At 31.7% G+C, this 15,488-nt stretch overlaps 1 protein-coding gene across 1 annotated transcript in view; it reads left to right on the top strand.

The window, feature by feature from the left end:
* The window catches only part of LOC129958502 (sodium- and chloride-dependent glycine transporter 1-like), a 121,481-nt gene that overhangs the window by 20,647 nt on the left and 85,346 nt on the right, over positions 1-15,488 (top strand). The window lies entirely within an intron of this gene.

Raw genomic sequence — 15,488 nt, 5'->3', positions numbered from 1 at the left:
AGGATCTAGATTACTCAATTTTAGCATATGGTTTTATCATTAATATCGCTTATTCATATCAAATTTTGGGTCAGATCCTTCAGCAGTTTGATCGTCTGCTGATCCATTTATTCGTGTGTGTGTGAATGCAATAACTAAAAAATGAAATAAGTGAAATTTGGGATGTGGTCTTTTTGCCAAAATTGTAAATCAGCATCAAAATTTAGTTCTTATCTGCTGAAAAGAAAACTTTAAAGATGTACACTCGAATTTCTTCATGACACTCTGAAGCATAAAATGCGCAATACTGTGCCAATATGCGAGAAAATTTAAACGAGAACACACGCCCGCTGGTTTTCATCAATTACTTTGTAATTTTGTAAATAACAAAAACGTTTATCAGAATTCATTTTTGAAATTTTTCAAACCATTAAAAGTTATTTTCTTTTGAATTCTCTCAGTTTTTGTTTTTCAGGTTTTATGCATAAAATACAATCTATTAATTTTAATAGCGAATTAGTACAGCCATGAAAATTAATTTATATTTGCCTCCTTTTTGTCTTAGATATTATTTGAACTTTATACAAATGATTAGAAAAAAAATTAAATATTCGGGAAGCGCATGGCATGAATGAATTTCTGCTGAGTTTAAATGGTCTAAAATTTTTCAAAACCAATTCATTATTTCTGTATAATATTGTAATTCTTGATATGAGATCATGCATGAACTTTTCATTTTCAAATGACAAATTCAAAATTTCGAGAATGCTTTTGTTCAATGATAGAATCTACTAGTTTTATGACTTAAAGTATAACTTTGCAGTTTCATCTCCCTGCAAAATCACGATTTAAGTAAAATAAAATTGCAATACCTTCCCAATAATAATGGGATTTCTTGTAATAAATCAATAAATGATATTAAATGATACAATTAAAAACATGAATAATATTTGTTCAAAATGTTTTAAGCCTCTAAATAACCAATGCATGACCTTTCATTAAACTGACAAAAAGCAGTTCGATGCGCTTAAAGTCGTTCCTCAGTTATACTGACACTAACTAGCGTCGTTGCTTCACTTATTGACACTTATTAGCATCCAATGCAAGGAAGAACAAGAAGTGAAGTTAAAAGACCTTGGTGTTTTCTAATCCTGTTTCTACACAGAGTAAGCATAAAAAGAGAAAGTAAAAACTCACGTTTCGTGTATAAAAAGTTTTATTTCAAATGTATTAGACTTAATAAGATAAATATACAGAATTAAGAACATATTCAAACAGAATTTAACAACTTAAAAATATTGAATTAAAGAAATACTACAAGAAATAATTCGACTTAAACAAAAGTGCAACCCATTTTATGCGTCAATACAAAATAAAAAAAAGTAAAAACGGAACAATGATAACGAAAATAAAATGAAAAAGTAGTAATAAATCTTTCGTCTGCTTTACTTTGGATTTTATCACCGCCTTTAATCTTCTAGGTATAAATATCACGATCTTAATTTTTTTTTCTTGTCATTTTATGCCAGATTTTTTGCCAGTCTTCTATGACATTTTTTTTCCAACACTCCAAGATAAAGAAACCTGAGCGTCTCAAGATGGTGAAATGGATACTTGACTTGGTTACTATTCCTACCCAATATTTTATTGGTTTTTGAAATGATTATAATATTGGATAGTCCAACTTCGCAATAAACCCAGTTTCTTAATACTAAGGACAGCACTTTTTTTTTTCAAAACAGTTGGATGACCCATTTGTGTATTGTAGACATACTAAATTTTCCAAACCCTGCTGCCGTTGTACAACAACCTACCATAATGGAGCCAAACTTCACATTTTTTGCTAAGTTCATTTTTCGATCTTCATACTTCTTACTGTTGCTTTGTACCTAAAATTTGATTTTTTTATTACGAAATAAAATGTTATTCCAAAAATTTAAATCGTTGTTATATTTCTTTCTGGCAAGCTACATATGCTCGTTCTGATTTGCTTTAGAAGTGAATGGTGCGAAATCTCATCACGTAATCCTCTAAAAATCCTATTTGTCTTTGAAGCATTCGTGAATTATTTTCACGCCCATCCATGAATGCCCCTTTGAACATTTTCCTTCAAAATGTTTTTAATCATTTCCTTTGTCTCAATTCACTTCGATTTCTGATGGCAAATTCTCCCATTGTTTTTCTTAGAAAATTCTAGAAATTTTCGCCGTAATGAAATGGACATTTCGCTTATTTTTAAAAGCTGTAAGAAAAAGTGACAGTATCTGCAAAATTGGAACATTTCAATCAAAGATCCGTCGGTGCCTTTTTTTTTTTTTTTTTTGCACATAGAAGTGGTTGTATTTTCTTTGATAAAGTGAGTTATTTCTTTTTGTAATTACAATTTACTTTACAAAGAATTAAACTCTATTAATAACTACTTATTCAAGGTATGTTACTTTATAAGTCAATTATGTATTTGTAATAAAATGTCTTATGTATGAGAAATTAGTATATATTTTCTTTTTACTCTCACAATAAGTTTTGCACCAAGTCCTACCATATTTCAAGAGCAGCAGTCAGATGATACGATTTCAATTAAATTGGGTAAGAATTTAGATAATTATATTAGATAAAATCTGCAGATAATTTATTAAATTTTCGATTTTCATTTATTGGAACAAATCGGGGCTTCTTGAATGACTTTCACTCACTTTCAAAATTTACACTTTTTTTTTTATTTAACTTGACTTATTTCAAGTTTGTAAAGTTGAGATGTTAGAATCGGTTATTCGCTTACTTTTTGATCAATTTCTGAAAAAATTATAGATTTGGATGTTCCCGAAAGCATTAAAACAATTTAATATTTTCATAATTTAATCATTAGCTGAGCAATTCTTTCTAATTTCTATATGAGTGACATCATCTGGATGTAAATGTAAAAACAAATTTGTTTTAAAGTTCCATAACATTTTAAATTAAATTATGGAATATATTAAAGGCTAAAAAGTAGAAACTAATAATAATAAAGTCTTAAAAACACAATACTATAAATGTATTAAATAGTAGAAAATATTTTTCACAAAAATTGAAATGTCAAAACAAAATTGTAAAAGCGCGAGATGTTAAAAGCAAAACTATAAATAAATGAAATCACAATGAATTTCATAAAAAGAAAATTAATAAATATCCATTAAGCTAATATCTAATGTGATTAAAAGTCAATTTCTCTCAGAATATTTCTTTTAGCATCTCAAGTTTTTACAATTATGTTCCGATATCATATGTAGGAGGGAAATGTACTATTTCATTCATTAATAAAAGCCTCTTCTGTAGAAAGGAGATTTTTTATTCATATTTAGGTGCTTTCGAAGATTTGTAGTTGAGAGGGGAAAAGTTTATTAATTCCATCGACTTTTTTAAAATCGTCATTTTTGAGTATTCCCATCCAGGGAGATAAGAGCGGCTAAGAAAAGTGGGCTCTTCTCCAAACTGCATTCTTCACACCCAGTTTATCCCAGAAAATTCGCCACGTGGCGCCGAATTGAGACGTAACTTTTTTTTCTCTTTTTGAAATGGCGTTTGTTTATTTACTGAACTTCGTGAATGAAGTTTGCGAGCACGTTGGTACCTGAAATGCTGTGAACGACTGAACATTTCAGAATATATCTCAATTCTTTAAAGCCGTGGGTTTTTACTTCGTTTATTAATTGCACTAAGGATTAAGACCTTATTGATATTTAAAGACATTCAAAAGTTTTATTTCTTCTAGTTAATGAAGTTTAAACCAGATGCTTTCAGTGCCTTATTAATACAAAATAAGTTGTATATATTTAAGAATGGCAAGGTTGAATTAATTTGTGAATTGTTCGGAACTCAGTCCCAAGATATTCCTTTATACAGTTATTGATAATTTTCAAGAACTCTTTTCACTGCTTTTTTCCTTGAAAGAGTATAAAAACGAAAGGATTCCTATTTTCTAAGCCACATTTAGTCGACTGTCAGAATGCTGACATTTTGCATAGAAGTTATTAATAATGGAAAAAACATATTTTTTCTCTGGCAAATGCTGTACAAATACTGCATTTATATTGTGAATGTAGAAAAGAGCTTAGGGATAATAGGGATGATTTATGCATAGCAGAAATCATTTCTTTTATTAAATACAAAAAAAAAGGTCAATCAGTAAACTTGGCAATCCAATTACACTGTCATTTGGTGAATGTTTTCTGAATTTATCTATTAAGATTATTGGCATCGACTACTTAAAATTTATCCCAAACATTGAGGCTGTATTAAATTTTAGATACAGACATTACCTGTTTTAAAAGATTTCATACAATTACTTATGCAAAAAGTAGTAATATTTGATCATCAATTTTTAAAGAAGCGACACTTTAATGATCTATATTTGAAATCCTTTTCATAAAGCTAAATTTAGCAATTCTTTAAACTGCTGAAATCAGTCTCTCCTTGAGACTAAGGTGAATCTGTCTTTTTGCGCTCCATCTGTCTTGTCTACAGCATCAAATTAAAAGACGTCACAGAGAATGAGGGCTATCATGCATCATAATTGCTCTCATCTTCCTAATGAGGAAATATCCCCTTTAAATATTACGAACGAGGACTCAATTCTGATACGTTGGGCAATATTTCGCGGAAATAATGGAATTATGACATCTACACTTGTCTAGGCTTGAAAGAAGTGATAAAAATATATCTTTCAGTTGAAGTAGAAGTCGGCATAAAGCATTTCACGTGCCAGAAATTCTTTAAAAAGTTCGATGTATTCTAAAAACTATTAGTTGAAGTAAATTTTTCCCAAACTTTATCAATTTCTTAATGAAATACGAAATTAAAATTGCAGTTTATCTTCAAACGCTTACCGTTTATTTTGTAAAAGCAGAAAGTGGCCAATTCGAAATGTAAAAATGCGTATAACCAAATAAATAAGGTTCTAACTATGTCAGGAATTCCTAACTTTCTCTCCAAAATAATAAACAAAACATGCGTATGATTAAATAAATTAAAACATGTATGAGAATTCTTGTTGTGCATGTAATTGCGCATGGACAAGCTGAACGAAAGTTTTTATATTCTTCCAGTTTTCATCAGAAACGCATTGCAGTTAGGACATTTTATTCATTCTGTAATGGATTCTTCATTGCTGATTTTTAAGCATTTTTGATTAACTTGTATTTCTAAGGGCTGCATTGTGTTCCACTAACACTCTTTTTCTGATGTATTAGAGTTTTCAAATTTTGTATATTTATGAGTTCCTAATGGTAAAACCTCATTTTAATATATTCAGAACTAAATGATTATTATAATTAAATTTTCATTTAATTCGTATGGCGCCACCTGATGAGGAATTTTGGAGAACATTTATTTCAAAATTCCGTAATAATGAGTTATATTCTAATAAGTAGATAATAATTAAAATAAAATAATTTTCTTATTAATATTAGCAACAGTATGTTTCTAAAACTGTTTTGGATTAAATTTATTCTTTAATGTATTTATGAACTGAAATTATTAAAAAAAAAACTGAATTTAGAATATCGCGTTTAAGCAAAATACAGACGGGATTGAAATATCTATAAAATAGATAACGATAAAAAGAAACTAGTTTTTGACACTAAATTTTAAGTAATAAAGATGTTGGTTCCAGTTACATCGTAACATGAAAATATCAGAATGAATTCCCAAAGTCATGTAACTGTAACTCATGGGAAGAGAAATCCATGCGACGTTCTATATTTAAACCTATGAATGTTCTCATAACTGGAGAAACAAAGTAGCAGAAAAACAATTTTTTTTAAATCAAAGTAATATATTTTCGATAAATCTGAAGGGGGGAAAAACCTGTACAAATTCTCACAAAACCGCTTCTGTTGAATTTATGTCGTTAATAAAACTTTTTATAGCGTTTACTCACAACCACGCGTTTTAAAAATATGCGTAAAATAATGGAAAGAAAACACATTTAGCTAAACCTTGGCAGCTGTAGTAATTTCTGAGTGCAAAAATATTTCATAAAAAAAAAAAAAAAACAGAACGCTGGTTTAAAATTTTTCTTATTAATTAATCCTTCATTTGCTATATTGTGTTTTATGAATTTACTCTTTGAGGCATACGATTTAAAGAAAATAAAAACTCTAGTTGTTCAAAATTATTTTAATTATAAAAAAAATGAAGAAAAAATATTACTCAAAATAAGAGAAAAAAAACATTTCAATAAATCTTTTTTTACTGGCTGAGACATATACAATCCCACCACTTCAGAGCTTCAAAATTAGTATTAAACATCAAATAATAAGATTTTTTTATTATGAAACAATTTATTCACTCGTAATGAAACAACACATACTGTTAAAAGCGACAAAAATTCATTGCATCACACAATGCACCGCCAATCTTCATCACAGCAATATATGTAACTTATTGATGCATTTTGATTTGTATAAGTTTTTTCCACTTATTTAGGCGTATACTGTAGGTGCTCACATTGGCCAGTGAATGATCAATTTTAAATAAAGTATTAAACTGTATGACTATGAGTAACTCCAACTTTTCGAGTTGGGTTAAAATATATCCCAATATGCATAAAAAATGAAGCAAAAGGTGGAACAGGGGACAGTTTTTATCCCACTCCGAGCTCTAGAAAATTAACTGTTTTTCTGTGTTAAACAAGGTTTAATTGTTATATGAGGTTCTCCTTACAAAGGCTTTCCACAACTTTCAAGATTTTATTCATCGCCAAAGAAATGAAATAAAATCTTTATTGAGAAATTTATTAAAAAAATATTATTATTATATTATTATTAATATATTTTAATAATAATATTAAAATATTATTAACACAACTCCAAGATAAGATGCACATTTTAAGATACATCGTATGTTTTTTCTTGATCAGTAGTCATTTGGTAGAGGATAGAGATTTTGTAGATATCTCTCTTTCATCAATATGGTATACCTGAAATATATAAACGCAGCGTGATCACCAGCTTTAATAATGATGGAGTAATGTAACATAATTGGGTAGAATTTCATTAATATATCGCATTAACTATATTTTAGTAATTTTTTGGAATTGTAAAGAGACTTTGTGGATTCCAATCTGTATGAATTTAGCTTATAAATTAAGCAGCTGGAGTGATTTCCGAAAAACTTTCTCACGTATTCTCCAACAAAGGTCTTATCCCTTTTCCTCCGCATTAAACTGTGAAACTTAGGAACCGATAGTTAGGGAATAGAGATGCTTGGTGTGAATCTAACATTTTTACTGAATCCATCGCGAGAATATGTGTTTTCGACACCTGTTTGACAGGCTGATTGTCACCAAAATTTGACACAAAACTACAGTTGTAGTCACGAGATAATATATCGAATTTTATTGATTTAATTCATTGTGTTGATGAGTTATTTGTTGTATTTCATGAGTTGATGAGTTATTTGTTGTATTTCATGAGTTGATGAGTTATTTATTGTATTTCCTTGTGTTGATGAATTATTGTATTTGTTGATGAGTTACTGCAAAAATACAGTGATTTGACAAGTATTTATATTTTAGAACCTAAACGTGAGTACCAAATTTTATTTACCTAGCTCTTTGCATTTTGTAGTTATCAAGTTCACTTGGAATCGAGCAGCCAGCCAGACAGACTTAATGCCGTCTAGAACAAAGTATATTTGAATTATCGTACTCCCCGACTGTCCAAATGTTAATGCCAAAAAATATGTTTCTCGGACTCAAGGAGATCTGAAACGTGAGCGAAGCAGAGATCGAATTTTTTTCAAGTATACAATACAGCTGAAGGATTGTTTTAAAAGTAAATTTGCTTCAAAATGCGAATACATTTCTTATAATCCAAATCTATCATGTATCTAAATATGCCAAAACCTACCTACTTTACAATAAATCATGCAATCATAAAGTTACATCTATGACTTCCTTTTAAATTTTATAAATTAAATAATTAAATATAAGTATGCATTCATGGTTGCTTTCGCGTAGTATATGTATACAGGTAATTCAAATTAAAGTATCCCTGTTTGGGATGCCTTGGCAAGAGAACCAGTCGACTTAACGCCTTCATATTTGGAGGATGTATATTTCAGGCCATGGGAAATTGATTGGCACAATAAAAAAGTACTTTAATAAGAGACCGCTAGGTGAAATATGACGCTGCGATCAGTTTAAAGTAATGACTATGAAACATGACACCAACAATAAAGGACAGAATACGAGGTATCCGTAATAAGCTCCATTATTGCATTACTAATGCGCAAATTAGCGAGCTAGATGAAAATTCGAATATTCGACATTGCGAACTGCATTGAAGAAAAAAAAATTGCATAATAGGTGAACTGAAGGTCGTTTGTAACAGATAAAAAGCTGGGCGTACAGGTTCTGAACATTTTTAGATCACGACGATGGTTCTTTCTTTGTCGGAGCGTGCTTTGTTACTAAAGTTATTTTAGCAAAACAACAATAACGCTGCCAAAGCGTGTCGCTTACACCTAGGACAGAAATCTTTGCATACGGGTCCATAACACCTTGCGTTCTGCGGCAAATGGTGAAATGTTTCGAGGAAACCGACAATTTTGTTGTTAAAGCTGGCCGTGGACGTAAAACACAGATACCTGAGGTGATTGAAGACTTCGCAATCTCTGTCGTCGAGCAAGCCAAATCGAACACATCAAGTACATCTAGTGCTCGAATCGTATCGAGGTAACTAGAGTTACCATACGCAGCAGTTTAGAAGTGAATGCAAATAGCATTCGAAGCATATTCGTATAAGATCCATCACTTGCAAGACTTAAAATCAGCAGATAACGGTGTGCGTGAAACGTTAGCCTTAGCATTCTTGGCACGGATGGAGATGGAACAGAATCGACCTTGGGACATCCTATGGGCAGATAAGGCTCACTTTCACATGTGCGGAACAGTGAACACCCAAAACTGCCTTATTAAGTCCACTGCGAATCCTCACTAGGTTCAACAAATGCCCTTGCATCCATCGCATATTACTGTTTGGACTGGATTCACTGCGACCTTTTTGATTGGGCTATTTTTCTTTGAGGAAATCACTCCGCAGGGGCAAACAGCCTGCTTCGTAACCGCAGCACGTTATCAGGAGATGTTGCAAACTTTTGTCATTTCAGAACTCCAGCAGCGTGGATGCCTCACTACAACAATATTCCAACAAGATGGTGGTCTTCCTTACACAGCACGTGTAGTTCAACAATTTCTACGACGTCATTTTACTGAGGATCGCATTATTAGTCGTGTATTTCCAACAAAATGACCTCCGCATTCACCTTACCTAACTCCTTACCTAAACCTTGTCGTGGCCCAAAAATGTTCGGAACTTGTACGCCCGGCTTTTCATATGTTACGAACGACCTTTAGTTAATCTATTATGCATATGTTTTTCTCCAATGCAGTTCGCAATGTCGAATATTCGAATTTTCATCTAGCTCGCTAAATTTGTGCGTTAGTAATACAATAATGGAAATACAGATATCTCGTATTTTGTCCTTTATTGTTGGTGTCATATTTCATATTCGTTACCTTAAAATTTTGAAATTTTGAGATCCTTAATTTAAAGACAGCTCCAAAATTTTCTAAAGATTCGGATGCAATATGCTATATATTTTAGCGTAATTTATCGGCGATCTATCTCTGGTTTTCAAGAAGTGAGATTTGAAGTTAGGGAAAAGTAAGCTCGTATAAACGTTATTAAACTAATTTCTTGGATACAGTTATAATAGATCAGATTTTTCAATATTACTTTTTTTTCTAAGTAATATATAAACTTTTTAATGAGAAGTCATCCAAATATTTCAGTTATTTCTTTTGAGCATTAATTTTTGCAAACTATTTCCCCTTTATCTTCAAATAATTATCTTGAACAACTTAATTCAACCATATTTCATGATTTATTCCATTTACTTCATTATAAAAATTATAGACGGAATTCAAAACCCTTGAGTTCGCGAATTCAGTTTGAAAACATACCAACCTTAAAACAAGGCAGGCAAGTACCAAAAAATGAAAGAAAATATTAAAAAAATGAGAAAAAAGGGTGCATATCAATGCATGTGCAGTTCATAGTTTCTACTGACGATACATGATGTATATGATTTTTTTTTTGTAAGAGGTAACATTTTAAACTGCAAGAACACATTACCACATTTTTTTTTATTCGGCCTGATTAAGGGTTTAGCAGTATACCGACGTTATAGTCGTATACTGCCTTTCTTTAATCAATTTTTGCTTGTGAAACCCTCTAGTCTTTCTCGTTAATGAACCTTCTGTGTGGTAGATGTTTCACGGAAGCCTAGATATGCAACGGTCAGCTAAACATATTATGGAAATTATATTATACGCATACATCAACAAGCAATGGAACCAGCTGCGCGCTTTCATGACGATAGTGAGTGTGTTTGTTGGATATTTTTTATTTCCGTTTTTTTTTTTCCCTCTCTGTGTATGAAGAGAATGTCAAAACTCACATGTGTCAACACAATCGTGTTTAATCTAAGATAAACACAGAATGATAGTATTGCAAGCGTCGCAAGAGATTTCGTTAGTAGCATTAAAAAAAAAATTCTTTTTGTTTCCTTTACTTACAAGCTTTGAGTTCATTGAGTAGTGGTAGAAGCATTTATCTTTCATTCAGAAATAGTAATTTGTAATTCAGTTCTCAACAATGGCTCAAACAATTAAGAATACGTTTCGTTATTTTGCGCAAATTAACACTCTGTATCGTAAATAATGCTAAAAAAATAGAATTATTACAAAACTTTTTGTAGAGGTCATTAAATTATGGACGTTTTACTTTGTATATACACACAAAAAATTCATTACATATCATAATATTAATACAGCTTTCAAACGTTATTAGGCCAATTTTGGGGTCTAAAAAAATCAAGAATACATTTATGAAAATTATATTTAACTACCAATAAATATTTTCTACTTGGCTGATATTTCAATTCAATTTTGCTTAATCTTATCTTAAACGTTTTCAACGATCATTTTTGTGGGAAGAAGTATCTGAGATGAAGTTAAAGTCAAACTTTTAGATGGAAAATGACCCACGAAGACAAACCAATACTGATGTAAGGAAATTCGCATTACGATTATTTAAAAAAGGAATATCTTAACGTTTAATAGTTAAAATTTCTGGTTGAAGCCACATGTTTTCTCAGAAAATCAATGGAAAATTTAAAAGAAATTGAAAACAAAAGTGGAAGAGGAAGAAAAGGTGTTTATTCCAAGTTATGTCTCAAAAAGGAAAATTTTGAAAGAAATCAAGATTGATCCTAAAGTAATTGAAAGTCAAATTTGCCGCTGAAACTTCATTGGTAGAAGGTTAAGTGTTGAAATTTTGAAATGTAATTAGACAATTCGGATACAAAATTCGAGTTGTAATAAAGAAACCCTTCATCATCTTGTAAAATCAGAAAAAGCGTTTGGAGTTTGCAAGTTCATTTGAAGACTAATAAGTTTTAAAAAAAAAAGTTATATTTAGTGAGGAAAGTAAATTCCTCATTCCGGCCTCAGATAGGCCATATAAATTCAGGGGATTCGGATCCGCAGTGATCGGCGTGGTTGATATTTTCTTGTGCTCTTCAAAATATGGCTATAAAATGAAAAATGATGGATAATTTCTGTTGAATGTGATGATCAAGTGTAGCTGAAACCCTGGAGTAACAGGTTTTTGAATTTTATTCCAAAATTCTTTAGCATCTTAGAAGTTTTTGACTTTCTGAAGTGTAGTTGTGGCAGAAACGCCCACTTGTTTGGGTAGCCATTTTGTTGTTTGTTTACCATTTTAGAAACTGCTATCGATATCTGCGTTCAGTGCATGAACTATTTGCAGGACTCGGATATTGTTCTTCTGTATCGAAAGATTTCTTTATTGTGCAGACTCTTATTTTGTGATTTTTTACCCATTTTAAATTCCAATTTATGGAAAGTGTCCATAAATGTGTTGATTATTAGTTGACAACAAAATTGTTTGGAAAATATCAGTTCTCTTTAGTGCATCTAATTAGAAGAAATTCTTGTTACACTTTTGATAGTTTTTTGGTGCAAAAAAAAAAAATTATTGAGATTTTATTTGGACAGTTTTTTTTTTTTTTTTTTTACATTCTTTTCTAATAATTCAAATTTAAAATTGGGAAAGCTTTCCAAACATTTCGTTAAAAGCTTGCTTAAGCTTTACTCTCTGTTGCACTAGAAATTTAGACTTTGTGGGAAAAAAAATGGAATCAGACATAAACAAGACGGATAGGGAACACTTTGCTGATGATAGCGATATTCTAACTGATGATGAGAATTTATTTTACTCACCAAAAGGAGCGGGAATGATAATCCCCGATACACCAACTCCAATTAAAGGATTTAAAGGATTGACATATAAAGACTTTAAAAAATCATCGGATTCTGATTCAAATGAGATAATTGAACCGTCAATGCAGACGGACAGCAAAATGCAAATGGCCACAAAACGGAAAAAGAAAAATGTAAAAATGAAAACAGGGGAAAATCTCCCTAAAGATAAAAGACCGTGCATTCCTCGTAAAGGCAAAGATAAAGAAAGAAATGGTGGTATTGCAAATGCTAAAAAAGCAAAGAATGTGGATGCAAGTGAAAACGAAATACCAGAGGAAAATAAGCAACCCTTTGGACCACTGGGAATATTGGAAACATTTGAAAATATTATCAGTAAATATAGGATTGAAGGTAACGCGGCTGAAGAATTGAGAGACTTATTTTTGAAAGTTTTGTCAAATTCTTCAGCAACCAAAATGAATTCAACAGATGATAATAATGGACCAACATTCGCAAATGTGGTGAAAAATCTTAACAGTGATGGTATAGTGGGAAAAAAAATTCCATTAAAACCAGGTTTAACGTTTATTAGAAGGATCCAAGCCTCTAAAAAGCTGTTGGGGGAAGAAAGGAATCAAATTCAACAAAAAATAATTAACACGAATGAAAACGATAATAAAACAACACCATTGCTAAGACCTAAAGCAAACCTGCCTACACTGGTAGTTAGACCAATTACAGAGTCAATAGACTCATCGATTAAAATGAGAAAGACATTAGAAGCGAATATCAGCCCAAAGGGGATGGAAATTAAAATTATGGGTTTGAAGCCAGCAATGGGAAATGGAGTTCTGATTCAAGTTGAAACACCGGAAATGGTAACAAAGTTAAAAGATGCTATTAACAGTCATACAAATTTGCAAAATGTATGCAAGGCTACTACTCCACAGGTAAGAATGCCTCAAATCATTATATATGATGTTATAAAGAGTGAGAGACCCAGGGAGGAGGAGGAATTGGATTTTCTCAATCAAATCAAGCTAAGCAATGACATAGTAGGGAATATGCGGGTTCTATTTAGGAAAAAAGGAAGAGGCAGCTCGTCTCACTGGGTTATAAGTTTGGACCCCAAAGCGTTCCGAATAATTAAAGATAAAGCAAGATTACAGTGTGGTTTCGGATCGTATAGATTTAGAGAATTTGTGGAACTCCTTAGATGTTTCAAATGTCTCAAATTTGGGCATGTTCGATCTAAATGTGTGCAAAAAGAAGATAGCTGCTCCAAGTGCTTGGAAATGCATAACTATAAAAATTGCACAAAGCAAAATCCAGAATGCAGAAACTGTAAAGAATATCGCAAAAGAACAAAATTTATGATTCGTACGGATCATATTGCAACATCGGAACATTGCCCTGTATTTATCAGGGAGAGAGATCAGTTGATTAAACAGACGAACTATGTATAATAAGCCTTTCAATGATTACTCTTGGCGTGTTATTCAACATAATATAGGTCGGGGTAAATATGCAACAAAGGAACTCCCAAATTTGTTTGGGGACAATATTCCAGATGTTTACTTGTTACAAGAACCATATACAATGAAAGGAAAAATAATAGGACTTCCCCTAGGATGGAGAATAATTTCTCACCCTTACGGGAAGGCGATTATAGCAGTAAGAAACCAAGATATTTCTGTTTTGACAAGATTTACTAGCGAAAACATAGTAGCAGCCAATTTATCAGTGGGAAATAGTGAAATTACTATGGTATCGGCATACTTCCCACCTACTCACAATAAAGAAGAAATCTGCAGAGAACTTGGAAATCTGTTTGAACAGTTGGGGACATCATCCATACTTATTGGAGGAGATTTCAATCTTCATAGTCGACTGTGGGGAAATGAAATTCCCGATCATAGACCACAAGATGAAGCCGGCTCGTTTATAGAATTCATTTTTAAGAAGAACCTTGTTATTTGGAATGATCCAAACTCATTGCCAACGTTTCAATCTGCACGTGGAAGAAGCTGGATTGATGTCACCTTATCAACTAAAGACCTGCATGACAAAGTAATGGGCTGGAAGGTAATCCAAAGTACTTTGAGTGACCATGGCTTTTTGGATTTTCAAATTAATATGGGTGGCAAAGTTGTTTCAGCAGAAAGATTTAAATTAAGCAAGTGGAAAATTCGAAAAATTAGTTTTCAAGTGGCTGAAAAATATTCTGATATAAGAGAAACAATGCAAAGGATAAAGACTAAAAAAGATTTAGAAGTATGGGTAGAAGAATTTACAGAATTCATTCAAGGAATTAGCCAAAGATCGAACAGTAAAGAGACAAATCATCTCAGGGTCCCCTGGTGGGACACTGAACTGGAGAAACAAAGAAAACTGACAAGAGCCTTGCGGCATAGATACCAACGATGTAAAAACACTGAAGAGAGAATGAAGAGAAGACAAATTTATAAAAAGAATGAATCAATATACAGAGGGATGTTAAGAAAGAAAAGTATCGAATGCTTTGAAAAGTTATGTAGCGAAATAACGAGAATGAACCCTTTTGAGCTACCTTATAAATTAGCGGCAGATAAAATGAAAAGGAAAACAGTTTTGCACGGTGTCAAAAAACAGGACGGTATAAAAACCAAAAATAGAAAAGAAACTATAGAAACTATTGTGAGATGCCTTTTCAAAGAGGAACAATCCCAACAAGAAAGTAAAAAGCAGAAGAAAATGAGGAAAAGTATTGAGTTATATAAAACAAAAGAAAAAGATAAAATATTTACAATAAATGAAATAAGAACAACGATTAATAAAATGGCCAAAAAGAAAACACCTGGATTAGACAATATCCCAATGGAGATGCTTGCTGAAATTAACAGAAAGAATCCATTCATACTTTTAGAGTTATACAACAAGTGCCTAGAATTAGGTGCGTTCCCTAATCAGTGGAAGGTAGCAAAACTGATTTTAATTCCTAAAACTAATAGAGACTTAGAGGATCCTAAATCCTATAGACCAATTTGTTTGCTAACAACAGCAAGTAAAATCTTGGATAAACTGATAACTCAAAGAGTACAGCACTTATTAACGGCACAAAATAGACTGCATCATGATCAACATGGTTTTAGATATAACCACTCTTGTGAAACAGCCCAAAATGCACTATGGAGTAAAA

The sequence above is a fragment of the Argiope bruennichi genome, chromosome X1, assembly GCF_947563725.1.
Source record: "Argiope bruennichi chromosome X1, qqArgBrue1.1, whole genome shotgun sequence".
Classification (NCBI taxonomy): Eukaryota; Metazoa; Arthropoda; class Arachnida; order Araneae; family Araneidae; genus Argiope; species Argiope bruennichi.
This window is presented reverse-complemented; position numbering and strand designations above follow the sequence as displayed.